This window comes from Cyprinodon tularosa, unplaced genomic scaffold (genome assembly GCF_016077235.1).
Source record: "Cyprinodon tularosa strain WSP-4 unplaced genomic scaffold, ASM1607723v1 ctg712, whole genome shotgun sequence".
NCBI lineage: Eukaryota > Metazoa > Chordata > Actinopteri > Cyprinodontiformes > Cyprinodontidae > Cyprinodon > Cyprinodon tularosa.
Window position 1 is genome coordinate 140,952 of NW_024039466.1, and position 13,276 is coordinate 154,227.

Sequence of the window (13,276 nt, forward strand, 5' to 3'; positions counted from 1 at the left end):
AAAACAAGATGCTGCCTCTGCAGGGCGGTCCTTTGCTGTTTGTTACGCACAGAACTGAACAAACAAGAAAGGCAAGCAGAGCCTTTAGGAGCATCTGGGGTCAGTAGTTTTCTAACTAAACACCTCTGAAGCCCAAGGTCTCAGTTATCAGCTCCAGACATTCCACCTCCTTAGCTAATCATAGCAAGCAGCTTTCAATTCTTCTGTTTTTATTTTTATTCCTTATTTTTAATCTCTTTAAAAATATGAGCTAATGCTTAAAAAGCCCTTAAAATCTATAAGCTGAATATATCCCTCTTTATTTGCAGCAACACAGGGGGATAAAGCAGAAATAAATGTGAGATTTATTTCAATTTGAGGGAAGACATCCTAACAGCAGAGCTGGAAGAAAATCAATAACAACAAGGATGTTCTGGAAAAAAGCAATAATCAGCCAATACTCACCAGAGCTAATAAGCCCTGGTGAAATAACCTTAAGTCTTTAACCCATATTTTCCATTTCTAGGTAACCTCAATTGCCTCATAAATGTATTCCTACTCAATAAACTTTTTTTAAATATATTTTCTTTGATAAAACTTCAAATATAAAGTGATCTTAGGATTTAATTTGCCTCAACAGTGGCAGAATATGCAGCATTAATGTTTATCCAAGACGTTTTTAGCTGCATTTAAAGTTAAGTTGTGGTGTATTGTTCTAGCAGCTTTTATATGTTTAAAGACTGAATTTTATACCATTTTTTTAAGGTTTAATGGGAGTGGGTGGCAAACTTTGAGACCATCAGTTTTTAACTAGGTCATTGAAACCCATGAATGAGTTTAAATGAAAAGTCCGGTCATACTATTAATTCTAACTTCTAAAAGTACTTTAAATTTGAAATTATTCCATAATGTTCAATAAATAAGTGTTTTTAATTCAGTGTAATTTTCATTTGAATGTGCTTTACTGGAGGCATCCATGTTTGTCAAAGAACACTACTGCCACCTACTGGTTTGTGACGTCACGGTGCGGTATCGGCTGTTGATCAAGTCCCAGTGCTGTATCTGGTGTTTGTCACAACGCGCTATTATCCAAGTCATCTTGAAAACATTCTTCTTCCAAATGTTGGCTACATATTACGGGTTTTTTCTCTGGCCAGAATTTGTTTGTTTGTTTCCTAGTTTTATTGGTTTAATTCCTATTTTGTTGTAGTTTCTAGATTTATGTTAGTTCTCAGGTTTTTCTGTTGTTTTCCTCTGTTGCCCTCTTGTGTGTGTTCCTTTCCTCTTGCCTCCCTCGTTTCTCCTCTCACACCTGCTCCTTTTCAGCTCGTTAGCCCTCCCTTTGTCTCTGTCAGCTATATATGCTCTCCCTCTGCAGTCACTCCTTGTTGGTTCCTTGTTGTTGCTGGTCCTGTCGTTGCTGTTGTCTTCTCACCTCGTCTCTCCCTGGCTCCTTGTACGTGTTTTCCCTTGATGTCTCCATGGTTCTGGTCTGTGTTACATTTTTAGTTGGATACTTGGATTCCTGCCTTTGTTAACTGTTTTTATCGTTAAAACTACAAGAAATCACCTCAGCCTCTCTGCCTCTGCATTTGGGTCCTCTAAACCACAACCAAGACATGACAGGATCAGGAATCGGAACCATGAAATAACTATTAACTGTATTCCAACATCCATGGCATGTCAGTTTCACTATAGCTCTGGTGAATTTCAGTGGTGAAGTCGTCTGGAAATCTTCAATAATTGTTGTTGATTGCAGATGTGTCTAGTAGTTCCCATTGATTTTGCTTGTAAACATATTAGTTTTAGGTATAAATAATGACCCATTGAATATTCCTTGCTGACCCAACTTCTCCTTTAACTCTAATATGTCAGGGTTCTGGTGTCCTGCAACTAGTAGATGTCTCTGCTTCTTCAAGAAACTTATAAACGAAAGTGTTGATTAGCAGGTTGATTCAGGCACACTGGAGCAGGAATACTAACCTGACTCCGCCAGATGGATTTGCTCCGCATATCCATCTGGAAACCTTCCGTTGAAGTAATTTTGGGAAGGGGCGAAAATACTGGTTAGCTGATTGGCCTATGTTGGTGATAGACGGGCCAAATAAACCAATCAGATCAACGAAGCATATGACGTACTAACAGAGCGACGACGAAAACACAACCACAAGCCAGGCTACTCTTGCCGAAACCAGTCGGGAGAAGAGCAAAAACATCTTTTCCTCTGAGAAATGCCTCCAGAGCAGTGTTTTGCTCTTCTTTCAGTGAAGAAATACTCTGTAATTCCGATAAAACTTGCTCGATAGCCACGCTAACGCTAGTTTCATCGGCTGAAGCCGCTATGTTCTTTAGACTGAACTGTCGCGCTTCTCGTTGCGTCACACCTCAACCCGCCTCAAAGCCAACACTGATTGGACGTTCGTTTGGTGAACAGCTCCAAATTTTCTTTAACGGAGAGTCTCCAGACTGATCTGCGATTGAAACCTTGAAAGCTCGCGAGATCAGGATGGTCCTTGAGGATTTCAGTTGCCCTGCTGATGAACCTTCTCACCAAACTGAAGGTTTTATAGCCTCTGAAGCCATTTTTACAAAGACCTCTTTACAGCCAAGGTTGTTATGTGTTTCAAGTAACTCAAACCAGCTTCCATATCCAAAAAAAAAAAAATCCCATATCATAATGCTACCACTACCATGTGCCACACCATTCCATGGTCAGTTGAAAGCTTAAGATTTTTACCAGTTACACTGATGTCTGTAGTTGTAACATGAAAAGGTCAGAGAAAGTTCAAGATGTATGGAGATCTTGTCACAATATTTTGGTGTTATTCATGTAGCTTACTGTGTTGGAAGAACAGCCGCCCTGGTGAACTCAGCTCCCGGCAAATGTAAACACAAACATGGGGGTTGGCGAGGAGAAAAGTGGGGGCTGGAGAGTGCACAACAAACAGCAATCAGCAGTGCCTCTTGTTCGTCTGTTTACCAGTGGCGATCTGCCATGAGGCTCAACAGTTGCTCAAAAGGCAAAGTTCAGATATTAGTCAAAGGCTGATCTGATCGTGGCCTCATTTCTCCTCCTCTGCTTTGTCCATGTGTTCCCTCAGTGACCTGACTTCCACTGAGAGATTAGCATGGCCAGTAATAGTAACTTTAACCTTATTAATATTCAATATTTTCTTTTAGGTGATCTGTAAAATAAATAATTTTATAGTATTTCAGATGATTAAATATATTTTTGTAAATTACTTAAAAATAGATCAGTTGTTTTAATAATTGTAAAAACCTTGCATAACCGAATAGGCAGTGGCGGTTCTAGACAACATGTACCAGGGGGCCAGGAGGGGGCCAGTGTTTTTCCATGGGGGCACAGAAAAGCATGAAATAAAATCCAGGGCATTCTAACATATTAAGAGAGCTGTATGACGTGAGATTTATAATCAATTAGGTTTAATTAAAATTCTATGTCTTATTAGGATAAAATACATTCATAATTTATGAATTTAACATATTTTTTTAACTTAATTTAAGTTAAAATTTCCTTTTTCTATAAAATCTGAATTAGAACTCAAGAAAAATTTATAAATTGAGCTGTATTATTTATATTATATTATTATTCAGAATATTTTTTTTGTTTTGAAAAAAAAAAAACATTTAGCAGATTAAAACTGGGATCCCATCTCAGAACCACTGAAGCTATCACCTTATTGTTTTTAAATAATTAATAAAAAAAAAATTGTAAAGAAAAAAATGGAAAAGGTCCAAAGGACCAATCAGTAACCATGTATGTTCCAGGGCAGATAATCATTAGAATTTCTTTGAGTGTTGTATCTTCAGTACAGGGGCCATAGCAGGGGCAAAGACATGACCTACAGGGCCACTGGCCTCCGTTGGCCCCTGGCTAGAACCGCCCATGCTAATACAGGATGCTCAAGCAGAGGGGAATGAAGAATCCAGCTACATACAGTGGGGCAAAAAAGTATTTAGTCAGCCACCATAGTGCAAGATCTCCCACTTAAAAAGATGAGAGAGGCCGGTAATTTTCATCATAGATATACCTCAACTATGAGAGACAAAATGAGAAAAAAAAATCCAGAAAATCACATTGTCTGATTTTTAAAGAATTTATTTGCAAAATATGGTGGAAAATAAGTATTTGGTCAATAACAAAAGTTCATCTCAATACTTTGTTATATACCCTTTGTTGGCAATGACAGAGATCAAACGTTTTCTGTAAGTCTTCACAAGGTTTTCACACACTGTTGCTGGTATTTTGGCCCATTCCTCCATGCAGATCTCCTCTAGAGCAGTGATGTTCTGGGGCTGTCGCTGGGCAACACGGACTTTCAACTCCCTCCAAAGATTTTCTGTGGGGTTGAGATCTGGAGACTGGCTAGGCCACTCCAGGACCTTGAAATGCTTGTTACGAAGCCACTCCTTCGTTACCCGGGCGGTGTGTTTGGGATCATTGTCATGCTGAAAGACCCAGCCACGTTTCATCTTCAATGCCCTTGCTGATGGAAGGAGGTTTTCACTCAAAATGTGACGATACATGGCCCCATTCATTCTTTCCTTCACACGGATCAGTCGTCCTGGTCCCTTAGCAGAAAAACAGCCCCAAAGCATGATGTTTCCACCCCCATGCTTCACTGTAGGTATGGTGTTCTTTGGATGCAACTCAGCATTCTCTCTCCTCCAAACACGACGAGTAGAGTTTTTACCAAAAAGTTCTATTTTGGTTTCATCTGACCATATGATATTCTCCCAGTCATCGTCTGGATCATCCAAATGCTCTCTAGCAAACTTGAGACGGGCCTTGACATGTACTGGCTTAAGCAGGGGGACACGTCTGGCACTGCAGGATTTGAGTCCCTGGCGGCGTAGTGTGTTACTGATGGTAGCCTTTGTTACTTTGGTCCCAGCTCTCTGCAGGTCATTCACTAGGTCCCCCCGTGTGATTCTGGGATTTTTACTCACCGTTCTTGTGATCATTTTGACCCCACGGGGTGAGATCTTGCGTGGAGCCCCAGATCGAGGAAGATTATCAGTGGTTTTGTATGTTTTCCATTTTCTAATAATTGATCCCACAGTTGATTTCTTCACACCAAGCTGTTTACCTATTGCAGATTCAGACTTCCCAGCCCGGTGCAGGTCTATAATTTTGTTTTCCGGTGTCCTTTGACAGCTCTCTAGTTTTGGCCATGGTGGAGTTTAGAGTGTGACTGTTTGAGGTTGTGGACAGGTGTCTTTTATACTGATAACGGGTTCAAACAGGTGCCATTAATGAAGGTAACGAGTGGAGGACAGAGGAGCCTCTTACAGAAGAAGTTACAGGTCTGTGAGAGCCAGAAATCTTGCTTGTTTGTAACTGACCAAATACTTATTTTCCGCCATATTTTGCAAATAAATTCTTTAAAAATCAGACAATGTGATTTTCGGAAATTTTTTTTCTCATTTTGTCTCTCATAGTTGAGGTATATCTATGGTGAAAATTACCGGCCTCTCTCATCTTTTTAAGTGGGAGAACTTGCACTATTGGTGGCTGACTAAATACTTTTTTGCCCCACTGTATGTAACACATAAACTCATGGAAGCAATACCCTCACCACTTTTAAATTAAACTACATTCCCTAAATGCTATGCTTAAAACTACTGGGATGCTAGATTTTCTGTAGAAGTGATAAAAATAGATACACATCTTAGCTAACTTGGAGACTTGAAGATTTTCACCTCATAACCTCTAGTTTAATTGCAGGTTGAAATGAAGATTGGGTAATATTTTTATGAAGTATGTAAAATAATGGGTTTAAAACCTGAAAAATACCCCCTGGGGGATTGAGTGAGAAAAAAAATCTGTTTTTTCTGAGGTTCTAACAGATCTAAGATGGAAAATTGCTGTTAATGATGCAATTAAAACAGTAAAAAAAAAAAAAAAAAATATATATATATATAATTGATTCCAGTTTTAAAGTACAATAACTACATTGCATTGGTTTTCAGGGGCGGATTTAGTTAAATTGGGGCCCTAGGCAAGGATTGGCACTGGGCCCTTTGAACTGAGAAGACAACACATTAAACAGACCCATTATACAGATACAGAATTTTTTATAGAATAGAAATCCATTATTTGTTCTTCCTTTATTCCCTCTCTTCTTATCCCAATTCTTGCTGTTTTCCTCTCTATGTTTTCTTTTTTTTTCCCTTTTTCTTTTCATATTGGCAATATGCACAGCTGCCTTACAATGCTGTCTCTAAAGGAATGAAAGATTTTTTCCAAGCACTAAGCTCACTTAGCTGATTGCTCCTTCCTGTGTTTCCAAAAAGGCCAAAGTAAATAACCCAGTCCTTCTTTTCACTGTAGACAAGCCATGATCTGCTTATCTGTTCTCCATTTTTCATTTGGATGAAATAATAGCTGCATGAATCATGACAGCAGACAAGATAGAGGAGAGCAGGAGGCGGGGTTACCAATCTACTCGCTCTGGAGAGCAGAGTTCGCTGCTTTTAGATGTTGTCTCCAAAGTCTCCAGTAGCAGAAAAAAGTCGCTAGATTTGACGCTAGGAGCTTTTTAGAAATCAAAGTGCTAGAGGGGTCTGAAAAGTTGCTAAATATAGCGACTAAATCGCTAAATCGGTGAAATTACTCACATGTGAAATTACATGTGCAGTAAATAGAATGCATGATGTTGCCAAAGTCCCCAGTAGCAGAAAAAGGCGCTTCTTTGAAATCAAAGTCCTAGAGGGGTCTGAAAAGTAGCTAAATATAGCTACTAAAGCGCTAAGTTGGCAAAACTGCTCTGCTGCTGTCTGTTTGGACCTTTCTGAACATGTGCCGCAAATGAACTGATCCAATATGGTGGACACTGAAGGGGGGGCTGAGACACACTCAATATTATAGGCATTCTGATTGTTTTTTCAACGAAAGAATTTTAATTAAAAACATAATTAATGTCCACAAATAAGTAATAGCTGTATTACCTAAACATGTAAAGGGAATTTTATGGGGCCTCCAGGAACTTGGGGCCCTAGGCAACTGCCTAGTTTTGCCTAGTGGTAAATCCACTCCTCTTTATTTTAACTGTAAAACAAACTATAATAGTTCATAACTGTGCATCAACTGAGATGTACAAATTAAGAGGAAAAAGTGCTGCTTTAAGCTTGAAAGCCAAAAAAATGTAAAAGTAATTGATCAAAGCGACTCCTGGAGCACAAATGTTTATTTGTTTTGCACCACAGAAATATCTGCCTTGGGCAGGGAGGGATTTCTCACAGTGATCAAGTCTCTTCCCATGCTCTAAAATAAATGTATGCTCTTTTCCCCCTTGGTTTCTTGCAATGTTCCTTTTATATTTAATCAATAATACAGAAAAAAATTGAAAGCTAGAATAATGTGTAGGCTTTTTTTTTAACCCCCTCCTGTACAAAGGAAATGAGAACAAACAAACAGCAGTTTGCAGGAAAAACTAAACAAAAAGGTATTCATCAAAATTTGAATCTTTATTATTTAGTCACATTGAAAAACAAAAGTTAAATGCATTTCTTTTCATTCAGCCAGTTAAACCAGGAGGTACAGTAGGAAAATCTGATAGAATCTCCACAAATCTCACTTTTTAAAAGAATTCAGAGTTAAAAAACCTTGGCAAAGAATACCACATAAAGATTTATTTATTGCTTTCCCCAAGCCATGTCAAGGACGCAGAAAAGTGTTCTGGCCAGATGAGAACGGCACTGAATTTTTGGCCTCCATGCATCATTTCCCCCGTGAAACATTCTGGTTGTGGCATGATCCTGTAGGAATCCTGTTCTGGATGGAGAGGTCAGGCTTGATGAGAAGATGGGAGCAAAGCAAGGAAAGGCAGTTTTAGAAGGAAACCTGCTGAGGCTGAAAAATACTCAAGGTTAGGGTGAATGTTTGGCCTCACCGTGGAAAAAAACTGACCCAACAGTGCATACACTGAGAGAGCTGCAATGGGTTATTTAAATCACTGTATAATATTATTTAATCATGATGCAGTTAAAGGACAGTCCATCCATCATCTTCTACCACATTCCCGTCAGGTTTGCTTTGTGTGTTTGCTTCTGTCTCCTTGAACCCCAGTCGGCCTCAGCAGATGGCCGCTCACACCAAGCCTGGTTCTGCTGGAGGTTTCTTCCTGTTAAAAGGGAGTTTTTCCTCTCCACTGTCGCTACAAGCATGCTTAGTGTGAGGGGATTGCTAAAGAGTCAATGAGTCAATTCAATCAGCTGGTTTTCCTTGAAAAGAACACTTTGAATCAATTTGACTGGATAATCTGGTGAACTGTAAAGTGCCTTGAGATGACATGTGTGCTGAACAGGTCACCAGTCTGTCCTAGTCTGTCCTAAAACCATTTAACCCTATAATGCCAAATGTATCATATTTGATACATACGGTTTCTGAAATGTTTTGCGTCTGACACCTTTTGCATAATTTAATGGTAAAAACTTTGCTCAAAATCCTATAGTACACAATCAGATATATCTGATAACAGAGGGCAGAAGACTACACAAAAAATAATTTTGACTTATCGCATAGTAATAAATTATTAATATTAAAAATTTATTTTTGTTTTTTCTTTTTACATATTTTGTTAAAAGGCCAAATAAGGATTTCAGACCCAAAAAAAAGTAATTTTCTGATTTGTTTTATTCTTGGATCGGGCTTTAAAGGGTTAAGAGTCTGTGGAAATACTAATAAAGGAGGATTAATACATTTCTGAATATAATATGTTGTTATTTCGGGTATTTGGGCATTTAAGGTCAAATCCCAGAAGATTAAAGTTGAAGAAATTATCAAAATATGGGCTCCAAAACACAGGCAGGAAAACTTGAAGGTTAAGTCATGTGGGATTCAGACCAGGAACTTTTCTTGCTAAGAAGCAAAAACCAACCATCACGCTATTCTGCAATATTATCAAATATACAGCTATGGTTCTTCAAAGATGGAAATCCCTCTGCTACCACCAGCAGGTTGAATTATTAAAGAAAAAACTAGTAAGTGCTGAGGGTCCAGAAAATTGATTTCTATAGAAATATACAGTTTCTTTCTGGCTTTGATGATTCTCTAAATCTGCAGTTTTTGGTTGTTGTTTTTTTTTTTTTTGCTGCTGCTTTAAAATATTCATGTGTCAGTTTGTGTTTTCTTTATAAGCCTTATCTCTTCTCTGTTCAGTATTTATTGTATTTACACCTAATTAATTTCTTGTTAGGTCCTACTGCAACACTACCACCTGTTAGTCTTTTATTAGTTCTACTACCACTTTTTTAAAATATATTTTTAACATTATTTGTTTTTCATAACAATGCCATATAAACTTAATATTGAATCTCAACTGTTACGAGTTTCCCTTCTGCAATTCTCCCACCATTCTTAAACTAATAAAAAATATAAACAAACCAGCAATCAAACAAAAACCCATACAAAGAAACAAACAAATCAAAAACAAAATGTTAGGAATCTAGTTTGTGTGTTTTTCTCTCTCCACCACCAGGTGGTGCCCCGTCTTTGCTGTCCATCTCTGCACACCTGCAGCTCATTGGATCATTAACTGGAGGAGTATTTGAGCAGTGGGCTGTCACTACCTCGACGCCAGAGTGTTTGCCAGTTTTGGGTACTCTAACCAAGCTGAGTTTAGCTGAGTCTAAAAAGTCTTTGCTGCTCGGCAGGAAACTTTTCTGTTACTGGATTCCTGGACCTTCTCTCCCCTGGAAGGAAAAACCGAGTTACACTAAGCAGGGGAAAACCTCTACATGTTCTGTTCAAGTTCCCATCAGAAATCCGAATGAGAGTCCGCTCCATTACTCCTCCGGGTCCAACGCTAGTCAACCTGTCCGCCCTCTAACGTGTGCACCTTTCTCTGGATTTACCACACAGTCTGGATTCAAGGACTAACAAGGCCCCCCTCTACGTGAGTCCCATTCTTCACTGAACTTCCCTTCTCGCTTCCAGTTCCAGGTTACCAGCTCACTGAGTTCCAGATCCAACTCCTGTTTAACCCCCTTAATAAACCTGTTAAACGTTTTCCGTGCTCTCTGAGTGGTTTCTCTGCATGTGGGTCAGATTCATTAAACCGATCATGACACAAAAAACAGGGAAACAAATGTATACATATCCATGTACACTCGTGTTTCCACATATATAAATGCACACATTCATTTTTAAAAGGTTAGTTTTAACTTTACATTAATACCAAGAATCAGAGTTATATGCAACAGGCAACAACGATAATATCATATGATTTTATAATATGAAAACTTCCACATCTAATGTGCAAATTCAGACTCTTTCCAGCCAATACAAAAAGGGCAGCTAGAGCTTATTTGCTTTTTCTTTCCTTTGGAAAACTGTTGACTTTCAGTTTGATTCAGGGAAATAGTTTGCTTCTAAACTTGACATCTGAAATTCAGGTCCATAGCAAATTCTTCTAATATTAAAGTCAAAATTGAGATAAAATTGTAATATTCTATAACTGGTAATGCACTCCAAATACAAATGATAGTTTAGACTTTGAAGTCAAGTTTTAGCTTTTTAAACACCGATTTAAAAACCCGGAGGAAAGCGATAGCTGAGCAATCACAGTGTGACTGTCAGGGCTCCAGTCTGTCTGTTTGTTTTTTATGTTTGTCTCCCTTCCTCCACCAGGAGGCGCCTGGTTCTGGTCCGCCTCCTCACTCACCTGCTGATGGTTACCTCATTAACGGAGTGTTCTTAAGCTGCTGATTGCCTTTACCTCGACGCCAGAGTGTTTGCCAGTTTTGGGTGCTCTAGCCCAGCTGAGTTTTTGCTGAGTAAGACTGAGTTCTTGTCAACCTGAGTTTAAACTTTGTTTTTTGTCTTTGCCTCTCGGCAGGAAGTCATCCTGAAAACTGGATCTTTCGGACCTTCTCTCCCTGGAGGGTTCAACTGAGCCTCAAACTGAGCTGGGGATTCAAACTGGAAGTTTGAATCCAGTCTCCCAGAGAGGACGTTGAGTTTACACACTGAGCAAGGGAATCATCTCCACTACGACCCGTTCAAGTACCGCAGGAAATCTGAGAGGCAGTCAGTTTCTCTGTTCACCTACAACCGACCGTGTTCTGGGTAAACGCTGTTCCGCCCTCCACCGAATCAGACTAACGCTGGAATACAGCACACAGATTGGAGTCAAAGAGTCTACAAATTTTCTGGAAACGTGAGTCAACAACCAGATCCTCTTCTCCAAATCCACGAATGAAATTTCCCACTGAGCCTGAACTAATCGCTGTGTCTTTCCCTCACCTTCCAGTCCCGCCTGAGCAGAGTTCAGAGCAATGCTGCACCGTTCAATAAAACCTGTTAAACCTTTCCCCCTGGTCTCTCTGAATTGGTTTCTCTGCATGTGGGTCCGAGCTTTAGATAAAACTACTACAGTGGTTGAGTCATTTGCTCTTGTGGTGACATGGTTGACTGCTTACATCTAAGTTGATATAAAAGGGCATCCTCACATACTGCCAGAATAGCTTTTATTTTTTCTAATTACTTTAATTTTGTCACTAGTGATCATCTACCCCTATGGTGAGATACAAGCAGACCAGGACTTTTACAGAGCGCTCATAAATCCATTCATGGATGCCGGTTTGTTAAGTCTTCAAACCAGCTGCCACTTTAGATTTCTCTTAATTTTTTTCTTTTCTCTCCTTGGCTGCCTTTGTATTATATTTATTAAAATCCTAAAATGTCAAAAATGTCTAATAATGTCTAATAAATCTGTTAAATGTATTTTTATTTTTACATTTAATAATAAATCTATTTTGTACAGGAAAGAAAGCAGATAATGCTACTTGTCCAAGTTTATTTCTCCCAGAAATAGCGTAAATAAAAACTACCATAGTATTATTGAGTAAGTTCTACCTGGAGGACGTGGAAGTGTGCAGCAGAGTGTAGATTAACTCCTGGACTGGGATGAAAAATAACAGGTTTGAAGAGTTATAGCACAGTGTCTGCAGATGGAGCAGCATTGTTTTATTGCAGCTCTCTAAAACAAACACTCCGTTCAGTTTTATTGCTAGTAAATCTGTCCTTTTGCACCTTTCTATGAACAAATTGCCCAGTTAATAAAAGCGATGAATGAAAAAGGTGTTTTTAGGCCATCTCCTCTAAATGATTCATGTTTTTCAGTCCTTTTTTATCAAAGATGTTTTCAAGCAAAGACACACATTGATTTGTCCTGCAGCCTGCTGTAAAGTTCAGTCTCTATATTGATGAGGACAGGGAGGACTAGGAGTACTGTGCCTCACTCCACCAATCCTTTGACAGCAAGTGATATAAAACCCAAGCAGCTCCCAAGGATAGAACAGGACAGACAACTTCTATTTTAACTCACCTCCCTCTTCTCTGTCCAGTTCTCCATCTGTAGGTCAGACCTCTCCTGTGAAGCTTTCAGGATGAGCAATTCTTCAATGTTTGTATTATATTTTAGTTTCCAGTTTCCAAAATAATAAGAGGAAATAATTTTCCAAAAGATAAAAACCAGTTTGTCACAAAACAACAGTTTTAGTAGTTTTGTATTTCAAGTTTCCATCAGGTCACCCAGGGAGGTTTGCTGGACCTCAAGTCTCAGAAAATAAAAAGCTGAAAAGGAAAACATTTGAATGAATTTATTTCAATTTTGTAGCTATTGCTGCTCTATACTGAAGATTGCAACAAAATCTAATTAGTGTTTTGCAACAAAAGGCAAGAAAAACCTTGATAAAATTGCGAACAATTAGTCAAATGTTTATTTTCTTTTGAAAAATCTAAGGAGCTTATGACTGACTATTGTCGTCAAAAGAAGTTTGAAGGTTTTTAACTTTAAAAGATTTAACTTTTAAAATAAATCATTTGAGATTGTGCCTCGGTGACTCATCTTTCTATCTATCTGTCTGTCTGTCTGTCTGTCTGTCTGTCTGTCCGTCCGTCCGTCCGTCCGTCCGTCTATCTATCTATCTATCTATCTATCTATCGATCTACACTGGAAAAACGATCTACAAATAAGTAAAAATCTCCTAAATTAAGTGTATTTACCCTTAATTAGAGTAGGTAAAAGATATAGTTTGCCAAAGGGATGAGTTTTTTTACTCTATAAAAAAGATAATTAGAAGCGATGCACTTGAAATAAGACAATGCAATTGTGTTTTCTTATTTTAACCCCTAGAACCCTACGGACCCATCGGCGGGTCCAGCTGCTACGTGACCTTGTAATTTTAACAAACCCCCAGTATTGATGTAAAAAACACATTTGGCACAGTTTGGTGACATTTTTGGATAAATGTGCCAAAATGGCCTCTC